At 34.4% G+C, this 16,116-nt stretch overlaps 1 pseudogene; it reads right to left on the bottom strand.

Moving 5' to 3' along the window:
* Positions 1 to 2,173: 2,173 nt before the first annotated feature.
* LOC120165068 lies at positions 2,174 to 15,486 on the bottom strand (annotated as a pseudogene).
* Positions 15,487 to 16,116: the final 630 nt, after the last annotated feature.

Below are 16,116 nucleotides of genomic sequence, written 5' to 3'. Positions count from 1 at the left end.
ATGTACAAGGAAAACAGCTTTTACTTTCCTCATATCGTAAAGGGGAGCAAAACCGAAGAAAATATAGGGAAGGTGATATGCTTCGTTTGGATGGAAATCATATATCGAGTCATTATACTGATACATTAATATTTTTACATTTTAATTTAATTTAAATTATTAGTAATAATTTGGATTAACCCTTTGCTTTCCCGGGGTTATTTGAGACCCTTAACTCTTCAAGACATCCCTTCTATTAGTACAGAAGATGAATCCAATTTGGCTGTAATATTATAATTGTTCAAATAATTACTACTAACATTACAAGAACGTTCAGGGTCACACCCTAGGATTGAAATGAGCAAAGATGTACAATTTGTTGTATGCTACTAAAATATATCTAAAGTTAATGTATGTATATTTGATTTACATGTAATTGTAATTATCCCGAATATAGCAAGTAAACATTAAAAGAATGTAATTTTGATTAAAACTATTTTAATTTATATTTAATTTGGAATAATTAAATAACATTTTAAATAAACATTAAAGATTCTAATTCATATTATAAGTCTTTGATGTATATTTAATTTGAATTAATTAAATAATATTATTTATTAATTCAAAATAACTTAAAAATTCCTAATGTGTTAGGGTAATTAATATATTTAAGTGAGGTAAGGTTTAGCAGCTGATGAATGAATGGATTATTATTTAATGTGTTAGGGAAATGACTCAAGAATGTCACCAAGCTCATGAATGAATGGATATACTCAAAGCTTTGTAATGAATATAAAAACGTTGAGAACCAAAATGCCCTTATGACCTAGAATAAGTAAATGTCTTGGATTAATTAAGAAATCCAAATAAACATGGATGTTGTGCTACCAGTAAAAGTTATGGAACGCAACTTCCCAAGGACATCCTTAGGTAGGCTCCCCTTTTTGCTGTGTGTTGAGGGCAAGCCCTATGGATACAGTTCTGGGGAACTGCATAATGGAGTTTGGTTGGGAGTTCAACTATGGTTTTAAAAGATTTATATTTTTTCACTGGTTTTGATTGGAACACACTAGACATCCTATTCGATCTCCTGAAAATGTCACACTTTGAATGCTTCAACTTGATGAACTATTGATGGAACCTCAGATTATTCCATAACTGGTATACGTCTTATTCAATAAGGAAATTATATGGCTCTCCATTTATCTGCATGTCATGTAGCATCATCTGGTAGTTCTGTATTACTGAGCTTTCCGAAGCTCACTCTATTACTCACCATTGCAGGTTAAAAGAATTGTACCAATGCAGCTATCGATATCAATAAGGGAGTTCTTCTGGCGTTGCTTTCAAAGGATGGTACATGTGATTAGGGGGCATGTAGATTGTATTTTGTTTTATATCTGAGTCTGATAAACTTGTTTTATTTCTCAATAATAATAAATCATTTTATGATTTGACATGTTTTAAGAAAAGTTTTAAAATTTCCGCTATTTTTACGGTGGGTCGCTCCGGTGGCCCTAACGTGACACTCCAGATTGGATCGGGCTATCCGCATCGGTCTGAGGGGGTACATAGTGGCTGTAACAAAGTGATTGAGCGTTCATTATCAAATGATTGAAAGTATTTAAAACATATACTACTTTGTAATCAATTTAGCTTGAAAAAAAAAACTTTCCCTAAACACCACCCTAAACATAAAAAAAAAAACCTTGAATAATTACCTTTACGATCTCAATGTGGATGTACTTATTATGAGATCTTTAACCGTTGTATTTTCAAATGGATGTCTTGGTTGTCATGAATCAACTCTAGCTTAATGGTAAAATTATGATTTGCCACACGAATTGAGCGACTTTAATAATTAAGGATTGTTCTAAATTCGAATATCACTTATATAAATGTATTAACATTAATGTCAAAATAATTAAAGGTCTTTTGACATATACTATCTTATATTCACCTCATATTTATCAGATTTATTGTAGAAAGCTTTAAAAGTAAAGAACCGATGTTATAGTGTGCAAAAAGCACATTTTATAATAATGCAAATAGAACTTAAATGGTTTGTTCACATTGAAGAATATCTAGAACCAAACATCTGGTGATCGCTATATCCTGCCTGACAAAGAAGCCATGACAATATATTTTCCACACGGTATTATACTAAAAGCTCTGCTGGAAACCCTACTATCGCTCATTTTCCACAGTGGAAACCATGGCAAATAGGAAGGACAATGATGAGGATCAAGGCTATTAGTATTCCTAGAACGATCAGCTTGACCTTCATGTTCTGTAACCACATCTTTCTACGGATTTTTGTACCGGTGTTCCAAAACTCTTGAGCCTGCAAAGAAATTATTCATCAAGGTTAAAGAAAGAAACATGTTAAAATTATATCTCCTTGCAAGAGCTTTATCGGCAAAGTTGCTGTAGATCTCTACCAAAGGGTTTTAAAAGCAGTGGTTCAGCACCGTCTACCACTCCATTACCTATTTAATATATATATATATATATATATATATTTACGGGTTAGGATCCTGAGACACAGAGTATAGAAAGTACCTTTCTTTTAAGAACATCCAACACTCAGCAACAGCACAAACTCACAAATAATAAACCCAGATTTTCTTCAAAATGTCTCAACTCAACTCAGGCAGAGGAAACTCCGGGGAAGGAGTATGCTTGTGTGAATTGTCTGTCGGCTGTTACTATTGAGTAGATTTCGTAGATAGAGTTGAATACATGTGACCTGATTGGGATGTAGACAGCGAATATGAAGAAGAGAACATAGCAGGCAGGACGGAGCCAGAAATATAGCTCAGTTAAATCCACGATCATGATAGACATGATTCAATGCCATGACCAAATTCAAGCCCCTGATCTAGCATACAAAGCTAACATCTAATGCTACTGAAATGAACATCTCTTTCCTTGTACTTCTATCATTCCTCATGTTTTTCCTCGGCAAAATAACAAACTTATACAGAGTACTCCGAAGCCAAGTCCCAACTCTCACATGTTATCAACAGAAACAATAAACTTAGTTGATGCAATTGCATATATATCTTATTGATGCATTAAAGAGAGAGAGAAACTGACCTGGTGATGAAGATTCTCAGTCTCTATCTAACACCTATAGGAAGGAAATTCAGTAAAAATTACCAAAAGCATGCTTCAAGTAAGTTTGTCAATTAAAAAAATATATCCATAATTTAATATGGGAAAACTGCAAGTATTGGCATTTGGCAAAACCCACAAATAATTGAAACTGGTAGAAAAAATCAATCTCAAACCAATTAATCAGACACTTAAGAGTTAAGATCCAAGAGAGGATGTTCTATATATGAAAAATGAAAATCATAGAATTATCAATGAGTAAAGCTATCTGTCACTATGACTATGTACTCAAAAGAGAAGCCAAAAAAAAAATCAAGGTAAACTATAAACCAGTGTAAAAACAGAGTTCCATCCCATATCATATACTTTAGTCATTCCACCATTTACGAAAAACTGAAATAACAGAAGCGTAGCCATGGTGCATCTAATAAAAGCACATCCACCTTTTCAATGTTCTCCATCATAACACCTTTGACTTCTGAAACCTGAGCTTTAACCTTAGCAAGCTTGCTTATTTCTTCAGGATGCTCAATGCAGTACTGCATATGTTCTTTAAGTTTCGGCCTGCAATTAAAAGCATAGGTAATATCACATGCTTCATAAGATGTTAAGATCTCTCCATTAAGTAATTCATGATTTTAGTCGGAGGTAGTTACCCAAATTCCTTGTTCAGGCTGTTAGCAGGAGTTGTAGCGGCCTTTCCGCTGCCATATTTGACACAAAATCATCCTTGATTCGCTCCAAAAAAGCAACAGGCACTTGCCTTCCAGCAGACTCGTCGGCAACAACACAGTATGCTGAAACATTGAAAAGTCAACCAATGAATAGAGAAAGCTTTCAAAAGAGGGCAAATAATAGCATAGTGAAAGGTTTTTTCAACACTTTTTGGGGTCAATTAGACTTCATCGAATCAGAATGCATGAATACTAAAACTATCCGATTGTTAAATAGACTTCTAATAATATCTTTCTCCACCTTCCAGACTGCACACCTGATGCGCTTCCCCATCTTCTGGTTCAACATTAGTGTGGAATGCGGATTACATAATATACACACATAGGGTTGTAAACGAACGTTCAATGAACCATTCGTGAACCGTTCGGCGGAAAGTTTGTTTATCTATTAAATGATTGAACATTAACAAGATTTTCTATTCGTCTAATTAAATGAATGAGCACGAACAAAGGGCTCATTCGTTCATTTACTTTAAATAATTCGTTAGTTTATGTTCAATAATTTGTTCGTTTATGTTCGGGAATACTTTCATTTATGTTCATTTGTTTAATTAAATTTATATTTATGTTCTTTTATTTATATTCTTTTAAGAAATTTTGCTTGATTTAAAAGAACGTTACATTTTATGTTTGTTCGTTTATGTACGTTTGTGTTTATGTTTGTTTACGTTCCTTTGTGTTTGATTATCATTTTAATGAACAAACATGAGAAAGCTACATTCTTTACCGATTGAACATGAACAATTTCGTTTGTTTGTTTGGTTAATGTTAAACGAACAAACATGATGTACCATCGTTCGTGGTTCATGACACTGAACATCAAAAGATCAAACCACTCATGACACAATACAATTACATATTTGCCTTCCACAACCAGCATATTAAACAAATCCAGTGCAGCACAAAGGAAGAAACCAAAAGAACTCCATCATAAAGCTTCATACACAACGCTGCAATCGATTCGAGTAAGTTCCTACACTATAACGCATAATAACCAGAGAGAAGTGTCAACACACCTTTTCGTCCTACTAGGATTCAAACTCCTAAAAATAGGATAGAATTTTGCTAAGATTCAAACTCCTAAAAATAGGATAGAGTTCTACTATTATTTAAACTCCTAAAGATAGGATCCACAAGCATTATAAATAGTCATTGTAACTCACTATTGTAACACATTCGGAGGAGGATATACGAAATACCAAGCAAAAAATTACAAGCAACTCGTAGCCATTTTTCGAAACATTTATATTTTGAAAGGTAAAGTTCATGCCTTCGCATGTTATTTTTCTTTACCCTTGCTGTGTTTTGATTTCGAAAGAAAACTGAGAGAAGTGTTTTTGGCTAATGAACAGGGGCGTTTTCGAGATCTATTTTTGTAGATCTAGTCCCCGAGGCTTGTGTTTTTGAAAAACTATTCGGATTTTTATAAACGGGTCGTGTGGATCCACGTGTTTTGTCGTTTTTTCTTCGATTGGCTTTTAATTTTGACCCCTAATTTATTTTTTATTTTAATTTAACCCTTATTATTTATATGTATATATGTATATATTTAATTATATTTTATTTTTTTATTTATTATAATTTTTTTTTCATTTTTCTTTGCGTTATATTATATTATTTTCTATTATTATATATATATATTATATATTATTATTTTTATCTATGTTTACTTATTTATTATGTTTTTTTACTATATTTTCCTAACGTTATATATATATTCTTACTTTATTTTATTTTATATTTTTATGATTATTATTTTTTAGTTAATATTATATGTATATTTATTTTTCATTTATTTATTATTATTATTACTATTTAGTATTTTATTATATTATACATACATTTTATATTTTTATATATATATATATTTTATTATTTTATTTATACTATTTATTTATTTTCATTATATTTTTAGTTTCTTTGCTCTTATTATTATTTTTCTTTTTCTTTTTTAAAAAATACTTTACCTTTTTTATTCTTTTTTGTATATATATTTTATCTTCATTTATTTTATTTTATTCAATTTCTTTTTTTTTCATCCAATTATTTTATGTTTATTATTATTGGTTTCATTTATTTTCTTGGTTTACTCTTTAGTTTTGTTACTTTCTTTTATTATTATTATTTTCTTTTAAAATCTTATTTTTTAAGGGTATTTCCGTAAACTCATTAAGGGTAAGTAATTCAGATCAAATTTTACCTTTTAATTTAACTTACAATTTTCTTAATCAAAGACAACTGGAAATTACGTAATACCGAAAGGACGGTTCAATGGTGCTAATCATTTCTTGACCGTAACCGACTCCCGAACCCGACACATCTTTGGAAAGACGCAGATCAGGTAAGAAATAGGGTATCCGATCAACCCATTTGTTTTAAATAAATGATCGGTGGCGACTCCAATCCATATTTTTCAAGTCGAAGCCCAATTCTGGGGCCCAATCGAAAGACGGTTGCGACAGCTTGGCGACTCCACTGGGAACACAGGTAAGTGAGTCAGGCTAAGGTAATTTCCAGTTGTCTTTTTAATGAAAAGGGTAAGTTTAAATTTTAAGGTAACATTTCGATCCTTATTACTTACTTTTGATTATATTTTCGAGTAAATAGTTGTACTGACCGTTTTTTTTATGATTTCAACCCTTAAAGATTTTTCATCTAAGGCTCTAAACCCGAGCTCCGAACCCTATTTTAAGTGGGGGTGAAAGCGACGCCTTCGTGTGAATTTATTCACTGTGCGGGCCTAGCAAGTAGCCTTCGGGATTCATATACCTTATGTCTTCGTGTGAATTTATTCACCGTGCGGGCATAAGGTAATGTGTCCTCTCGAGTTTAACTTAGTCCACACAAGCCTGTGATGGGTTTAGGACTAAGGGTCTGGCAAGCCCAAGGGGCACCAGCAAGGAGAACTCGGGTACCGTTTTTAGAACCTAAACCGGGAAACCATGGAGAATTAGAGCCTACCCCGAAACCACATTCCAAAACCTAAGATATTTTTACCCTGACCATTTTCTTTTTTGTGTTTTTTTCTTTCGTAATTTTATTTTTATTTTACTAATCCTTTTTCCTTTGTGTTTGTTTTCTAGCATTTGCATCATAACAAGAGGTTATTGATCCTTAAAAAACATTTATTAAACACAAAATAAATCTGAATTAATGGACAAAAGTGTTGTAATACAAGATATTAAAAACGCTGAGGCATGACTATGGTCCGAGAAGACTCAGAAAGAGAAGGGAGACAGTCTTCAGGGAAATTATGTGTCAAAGCTTGTTAGTTACGCATCTGTCAGCCTGAAACAAAATGATGTCCAAGAACTGCGAAATATTTGGGACAGTTGGGGGAATGACAGAAAGCAGAAGTTCAGCCAACGATATGGTGATATTGCCCTCTTACTCCATGTCAAGACTAATGAGCCCCTCCTCCGAGCATTAATTCAATTCTGAAACCCAGGATATAGTTGTTTCACCTTTAACTGGGAGGATATGGTGCCCACAATTGAAGAGTATACTACCCTACTGCACTGCGAAAACATCAGACTAGAGAGGGCATATATCAAACACATCAAGAGTCAGCCTTTCAAGAACAAACTAGCTAAGATTGCAGGGGTTGATGAAAAATGGGTGACTGATCGACTTCGACACAAAGGTAACGGGGAAGAAATCGAGTGGATCCATATAAAGAAACTAATGAAGAACCACCCTGATGAATGGAAGACTATAGATCTTTTTGCACTGGGCCTGTACGGTTTGATTATCTTTCCGAAGACCTTGGGGTGCATCGACGCAGTCGTAGTAAAACTATTTGAACAACTTCCAAGGCGAGTCAACCCAGCGCCGACCATCTTAGCCGAGACCTTTCGGTCTCTTAATCATTGCAGAAGAACTGGTGGAGGAAGATTCATTGGATGTGTTCAGCTCCTTCAAGTTTGGATTTACAGCCACTTCTGGAAGACTAATTGGGTTGCCTACCGCCGATTTAGTACTACGTATTCACCTTTGAGAGAGTTCATCACCATGAAATGGCATGAAGGAACTTCAAAAGAGAAGTGGATGAAAGACTTCACTCATCTATCAAGACCGAGATATTACTTGGAGAGCCCCCTGGTTGTTCCTCACTGACGTTCTTTTCCAATGTGGGGACTCTGACACTATGACCTTACCTGAACTTTGGGATGTAGTTGGGTATGCTCCATTGTTAGCACTTAGACATTATGGGGAACGTCAGTTTGTCCCAACAACATGCGGACTAGCTAAATCAGAGTTTGAGTATCACGGTGACAACTATAAGAAGATGATCAAGGAAGCAGTCGATTCATGAAAGAAAGTATTCCTGATGGATGTGGTAACTTCCAGACACATGCTTGCTCCGGACTATGTGGAGTGGCGAAGATTGAGGAAAAATGACAATATTCTGGTACCAGACTGTGAGGACACACGGACCATGGAGGAACATCTCAGGCCCGTCCCTTCTGGACTTGAGATAGCCAAAACAGAGTTTGAAGCTGTGAACAATGAGCTGGGGAAGAGGATAAAGGAACTTGAGGTTGAGCGCTATCAGTGGAACCTAGATGCCGACTCTCAGAAAGATCGAGCAGACAAACTAGAAAGAGAATAAAAAAGAGTCCGTTTAGAGCTCGAAGACTTGAGAAAGGGGTATCAAGATAAAGTCAAGAATAACTCCAAGTTGAAAGTGGCTTCTAAATACTGGAATGAGAGAGCTTGGAAGGAACAGATGAAGACTGCCCAGAGGCACTTAGTAGGCAGTCAGCATCAAAACCAATGCTTGAGAATCCGGATGGCTGATCTGGAGAACAACATGAGAGAGATGGCAAAACAATAGCTGAGTTAGAAGCTATTGTAGATGGGTTCAAGAAGTAAGCAAGCAAGCTTCAGATAGTGCCCTTCGACGGATGTTTACAGTGGCATTTCCGTTGGGAGCAAGCACAACAAAGGGTGAAGGCCAGAGATGCAGTCATCCGAGACTTCCTGGATCAAGTACAGAAGGCAGCTCGCCATCTACACGGCCTGGCAAGGGAAGCTGGAGTGGTCCAACAAGGCATACAACCAATGACAGATGAAAACAGAAGACTTATCAACCTGCTGGAAGCTGTTCGGGGTCTAGAGGATTTAGTCCGAATGTACCTTTGATTGTTTTTATGTCTCTTACAAGATAAAACATTTTTGTCGAAATAAGGATTATTTATAATAATGGACACTTTTCGGGATCAATGCCTCGAACATTTCATGCATTTTTTTCATTTTGCGTTGTGCATCTACATTTCATTTTTAAGCATTTTCATAAACATGAAATTTCTTCATGGAGGATTCGATGAATTGGTTTTAACCACATAACACCACATGGAAGCAAGATTGTAACATCAAAAGAAAAAAACTGAAAACAATACAGTGGGAGCCTGATCAGCTGATTGTAGGACAAAGCCTGCCAGGATGATCTAAGAAAAGAATCCCCATATCCTAAGGGCTACGATGTTGAAGCTATTAGCTGTTACCACATAAGAAGCCCCCAAATATTCCTCTGAAAACTGTAAGACGCTTGCCGAAGAAGGGGGCATGGAATATACCATTTGCACTTAGAGGATTGTTTTGTTTGAACACGTCTTTGATCTTTCATGTTTGCTTAATCTTTTAAATGATTGAATTTATGCTGCTTTCTAAGGTGGAGCAATTGAACAAATTTTAATCTTTAGTTCTTCGAATATTAAATGAATTAATGATACTTTTAATTCTTCAAGAATTATAGATTTTTGACATATGGAAAGATTAGACCCTTCTTACCTGTCTCAAACCCCAGAAAAAATACCTTGATTCTTTGCCCAAAACAACTCGTGGTCATTACCAAAAGATGAAATTTTGACATTACCTTCTTTTGAAATTCTTGAACATTGCCTTTATCTTTTTGATACACTCATATCTTTCTTTGAGTCAATAAGATCACACCACTGTCTTTTTTAGACTCAAACCCAAGGCATGAGTTGTTCATTTTAACATGAGCATTCTTCTAAAGAACCAACTTGGGGCATCTCGCGGGGAGCCTGAACATTGAGACATCTGAGAAAAAAGAAGAAGAATTCATTTCGAAATAATTCTATCATACATTAATTACACTGTTTTCATATGAATAGAATTAATCTTGAAAATCTATCCCCCTGGGGATACCTCTTCTGTGAAGATTTACATGTATGAAATGATGAACGGCTTTCTTTCTTTATCCCTTCACAACAGGAGAAAAAATATATCCCTTGTGTCCCTTTTTGAGCATGTAGTGTTTTTCTTCTGATTCAACCCTAACCAAGGATCACCCTCCACACTGGGGGGCAGGTGGAAGAAATATGCTCACATGAGCGAAGACATTGATTCAAATGAGATACCAAAAGGTGAACCAAATGTCAAGTGTGAAGATTCAATCAGAACAAAAAGAAAAAAAAACAAAAAGAAAGAAGCAAAAAAGAAGAAACAAAAGAAAAAAGAAAGAACAAAAATCAAAAGAAAAAGGACAAAGGACAAAAAGCACATGCAAAGATTTCCTGAAGACAAATGGCGCATCAAGCTTCAAATTATGAGATTGATCAAGCACAAACATTCCCGAATCACTCAATCACTTCACTCGAAGATCATAGAGCATCAAGAGAGAGACATTTTGAGCAAGACATGATTGAAGGCATTAGAATGAATTATTCCTTGGTTCAACACCCTGAAACACTTGTTTGGGCCTATTTATCCTTTTATTCATAACCATGAACCCTGGCCTACATTACGTGCCTTAAAAGTCCCTTCTAATCATACATGGATTTCTAAATAGAAGAGACTATCTTCAGATTTCATCCGCCCATCATGATTAATCTTTGTTTACAAAAACAATGTAATTAATGCATGGTAGAGAAAAATAACAAAGGGGCGTTCAAGACGAAATCCTGAATAACGTCTTGAAACCAAAGGAGGGTTCGAGTTGAAAACCTGAAAGGCGGCTCGAATATAAAAATTGTGCAACTGAGGCGGTCACACAAATTCCTTGATACGGCATCACACAACCCGAGTGTGACCACGAAGGTTGGGAGTCAGAGAAAACTTCCAGTAGAGGAGCATGCAAGCTACCCCATTAAACCATTGAGCATCAAATACCAAACCTATGAGCATCAAATGCCAAACCTTTGAGCATCAAATGCCAAACCTTTGACCAAACATAATAACCTGAGATTTTTTTTATCCTTTCCTTACTTAACCATATCCCAACGACAGCTTTGATCTTGACACTTGTCAAATAGCTATAATTTATTGAAGGATTAACATTGTAATTAATTCTTTGATATCCGATGAACTCTAGTTTTATGATTCGTCTCAATTGTAAAACCATGAAAGGGGCAATATTTTCAAAACTTTTAATTAAACATCTTTCAAAACTCTTGATTAACATCTTTCGAAACTCTTTATTGATATTTTCATAACTTTGAAAAAAAGAGAAAGAAAAACATTTTTTTTTCAAACAAGACAGTCTCTCTAGAGTGGATCTTGGTAAATGACATGTGACTTTTAGATACAAAACTCATGCTCAGAATCAATACTGAAGCAAGAAATGAGGAACATTTGGGGCATCTTTGAAGATTCAACATCAAATATTGGGGCATTTTTGGATTAAACATCCTAATGCAAATTATCAGACCTTTTTCAGGAGATAAAATATAACCAATTCATGTTACATGCATCTTATGAATACATTTTAGAGCATCATATTTATCATTTTCCACATACATAATTTTTTGCAGCTTTTAGAGTCAAGTTTCGACTTCAAGACGAAGGATACTCAATTCAAAAGCACCTTTAAAGATTCATGTTGGTTGCTTAACTCAGCAGCAAGAAGCTACACTTCGACCAACTCGACAGATTGAAAGTTTCTCTCGAACTCACAATTTGCTCGAGAGTAGATTTCAACTTCACAACGAAGGATATCTAGCTCGAAGCCAAACATCCACGATTTCAAATCCACGACGGAGGATATTGTCCCATTCAAGACAACACAAGTTCAACTTCACAACGAAGGGACCGCTGGTTGTCAACAAATAACTTCTCAATTTCAGAGCCAATTTCAACTTCACAACGAAGGATATTGGACTCCAGACAACGCAAGTTAAACTTCACGGCGAAGGGACCGCTGGTTGTCAACAAACAACTTCCCAATTTCAGAGCCAATTTCAACTTCACAGCGAAGGATATTGGACTCGAGACAACGCAAGTTCAACTTCACGACGAAGGGACCGCTGGTTGTCAACAAACAACTTCCCAATTTCAGAGCCAATTTCAACTTCACAACGAAGGATATTGGACTCCAGACAACGCAAGTTCAACTTCACGACGAAGGGACCGCTGGTTGTCAATAAACAACTTCTCAATTTCAGAGCCAATTTCAACTTCACAACGAAGGATATTGGACTCCAGACAACGCAAGTTCAACTTCACGACAAATGGACCGCTGGTTGTCAACAAACAACTTCCCAATTTCAGAGCCAATTTCAACTTCACATCGAAGGATATTAGACTCGAGACAACGCAAGTTCAACTTCACGACGAAGGGACCGCTGGTTGTCAACAAACAATTTCCCAATTTTGGAGCCAATTTCAACTCCACAGCGAAGGATATTGGACTCCAGACAACACAAGTTCAACTTCACGACGAAGGGACCGCTGGTTGTCAACAAACAACTTCTCAATTTCAGAGCCAATTTCAACTTCACAAAGAAGGATATTGGACTCCAGACAACGCAAGTTCAACTTCACGACGAAGGGACCGCTTGTTGTCAACAAACAACTTCCCAATTTCAGAGCCAATTTCAACTTCACAGCGAAGGATATTGGACTCGAGACAACGCAAGTTCAACTTCACGACAAAGGGACCGCTAGTTGTCAACAAACAATTTCCTAATTTCGGAGCCAATTTCAACTTCACAACAAAGGATATTGGACTCGAGACAACACAAGTTCAACTTCAAAACGAAGGGACGACTGGTTGTCAACAAACAATTTCCCGATTCCATAGCAAATTTCAACTTCACGACGGAGGATATTGGACTCGGAACAATGCTACTTACTTGGATTTCAACTTCACGACGAAAGATATCCAATTCCAGGCTCAACTTCACGACGAAGGGGCCATCCGCGGTTTCAACTTCACGACGAAGGGAATCGTGCACACAAGCATCATCCATCTTTAGATTGGATTTCAACTTCACGACGAGGGATATCTAACTCAAAGAAGGATTATCTGTCAACAAAGACCTTCGAGTTCGACTACGCTCAGCTCTAAGGCATATCATTTACAGCATAACTCAAGGCTAGAAGGGTTATCTGCCATCAAAATTGTCAAGTTCGATTCCATTCAGCTCAATGACACATCAATCGCACTACTTTCTGGTTGCAGTCGAGGTTTTCAAGTCGACAAGAGGACCTGGGTTAGTCGTGCCTGAGTGACAAGCAACCATTTTCAAGCAGCATAGCTTAAGTCAAGAAAAAGTTATCTGTCAATGATGATTTTTGAGTTCGATTTCGATCCAAGGTCTTTAAACCGAGAAGAAGACCGAAGGGCAACGGGAAGCCACGTGCTGATTCAAATTTCGAAATATGGCTTCAATTTCATATCATTTCAAGATGAACTCGACTTCACGATGGAGGAGTCATCCGTAACTCAATTCGACAGGGAGTTATTAAAACATCAGAGTCAATTTTCAACTCCACTGAACGAAAAGTGTGTCTTTTAATCTTTGTCCTATCCCCGTTACACGACTATGGGCAAAGAGGGGCAGTTGTTAACACACATTTTCGTCCTAGTAAGATTCAAACTCCTAAAAATATGATAGAATTTTGCTAGGATTCAAACTCCTAAAAATAGGATAGAGTTATACTATTATTTAAACTCCTAAAGATAGGATCCACAAGCATTATAAATAGTTATTGTAACTCACTATTGTAACTCACTATTGTAACACATTCGGAGGAGGATATACGAAATACCAAGCAAAAAATTACAAGCAACTCGTAGCCATTTTTCGAAGCATTTATATTTTGAAAGGTAAAGTTCATGCCTTCGCATGTTATTTTTCCTTACCCTTGCTGTGTTTGATTTCGAAAGAAAACTGAGAGAAGTGTTTTAGGCTGATGAACGGGGGCGTTTTCGAGATCTATTTTTGTAGATCTAGTCCCCGAGGCTTGTGTTTTTGAAAAACTATTCGGATTTTTATAAACGGGTCGTGTGGATCCGCGTATTTTGTCATTTTTTTCTTCGATCGACTTTAATTTTGACCCCTAATTTATTTTTTATTTTAATTTTACCCTTATTATTTATATGTATATATGTATATATTTAATTATATTTTATTTATTTATTTATTATACATTTTTTTTATTTTTCTTTGCGTTATATATTATTTTTCTATTATTATATATATTATATTATTATTTTTTTATCTATGTTTATTTATTTACTATGTTTTTTTACTATTTTTCTAACGTTATATATATATATATTCTTACTTTATTTTATTTTATATTTCTATGATTACTATTTTTTTAGTTAATATTATATGTATATTTATTTTTCATTATTTATTATTATTATTACTATTTAGTATTTTATTATATTATACATACATTTTTATATATATATATATATATATATATATATATTATTTTATTTATACTATTTATTTTCATTATAGTTTTAGTTTATTTGCTCTTATTATTATTTTTCTTTTTTAAAAACAAAACTTTACATTTTTTATTCTTTTTTTATATATTTTATCTTCATTTATTTATTTTATTCAATTTCTTTTTTTTTCATCCAATTATTTTATGTTTATTATTATTGGTTTCATTTATTTTCTTAGTTTACTCTTTAGTTTTGTTACTTTCTTTTATTATTATTTTCTTTTAAAATCTTATTTTTAAGGGTATTTTCGTAAACTCATTAAGGATAAGTAATTCGGATCAAATTTTACCTTTTAATTTAACTTGTAATTTTCTTAATCAAAGACAACTGGAAATTACGTAGTACCGAAAGGACGGTTCAAGGGTGTTAATCCTTCATTGACCGTAACCGACTCCCGAACTCGACACATCTTTGGAAAGACGCAAATCATATAAGAAATAGGGTATCCGATCAACCCATTTGTTTTAAATAAATGATCGGTGGCGACTCCAATCCATATTTATCAAGTCGAAGTCCAATTCTAAGACCCAACCGAAAGAAAATTGCGACAAGAAACTTAATTATTCTAAAAGTAAGCAAGGAACAAAAAGTTTCGACTACTTTTTTCATTTCTAACAAGCAAATTTCCGAAAGAAAGAAAAACCCAAACTTTCCCTCTAGATCTCAAATCTAACTTTACTCATTTTCGAAAGACCCGAACTATAAAATCAAGGAACCCACAGTTTACATTTCTTGAAAAAGAATAGGATGAACTTAACTGTAGCCATTGTCAACAAGGTAATTGAAGGTGTGGCCATCACAGTTGTAAGTGAACTTGTTGGAAAAAGGAAGCTTTTGAAGGCATTGGAAAGCTATGGAATTGAAATTCCCACTGAATTCAGTGTACTCCGCTAATATAACTTCCCCACGAGATACAAATGCATAAATCAAAGATTTCTGCACCATTTTCCCAGATTTTTTTTTCTCTTATGAGATCTGAGATTTGATAATCCCTCTTTTCTTTTCTCTTTATATTGCTTCCCCTTTGTTTCCCTTCCGAAGCACTCTTCTGCTGGCCTTTTCGTATATATAAAAATCAGGAAGAAAAAAAAAGGAAAGTGGAAATGGTTTAATGAGGTTTAAAGAAAGCAAGGTTGAAACATTTTTTTTAATAATAATCCAATGATAATACTGATATTCTCTCTCTTTTTTTCTTTAAAAAAACCTTTTTATTTAATCAAATATGAAAACTTGTATTTTTCCAAGGGAACCAAATAACTCATATTGAAAATTGAAATATTAAATAAAAATTATTTTCTCTAGGAAAAATATTTAATTATGTATTTAATTGTTAAATTGATTATTTGAATGATTCAATTTAAAAATAAAGTAATGTTATTTTTTTATAAGATAGAACTGATTAGTTTTATTAAAAATAGAAAACATTTATAATCGTAACTAAATGCATAATAAGTATATTTTATAATTATTGACACAATAAACTAGTTACTTAAGATCACATTAAGACCATGCAAGGAAATATTAAAAATTTTAACTAAATAAATCCGAATAAAAGGTAGATACGAACATATGTGA

The sequence above is a fragment of the Hibiscus syriacus genome, unplaced genomic scaffold, assembly GCF_006381635.1.
Source record: "Hibiscus syriacus cultivar Baekdansim isolate YM2019G1 unplaced genomic scaffold, ASM638163v2 tig00111566_pilon, whole genome shotgun sequence".
Lineage (NCBI taxonomy): Eukaryota > Viridiplantae > Streptophyta > Magnoliopsida > Malvales > Malvaceae > Hibiscus > Hibiscus syriacus.
The sequence above is the reverse complement of the archived record's forward strand: the minus strand, read 5'-3'. Positions and strand labels throughout refer to the sequence as shown.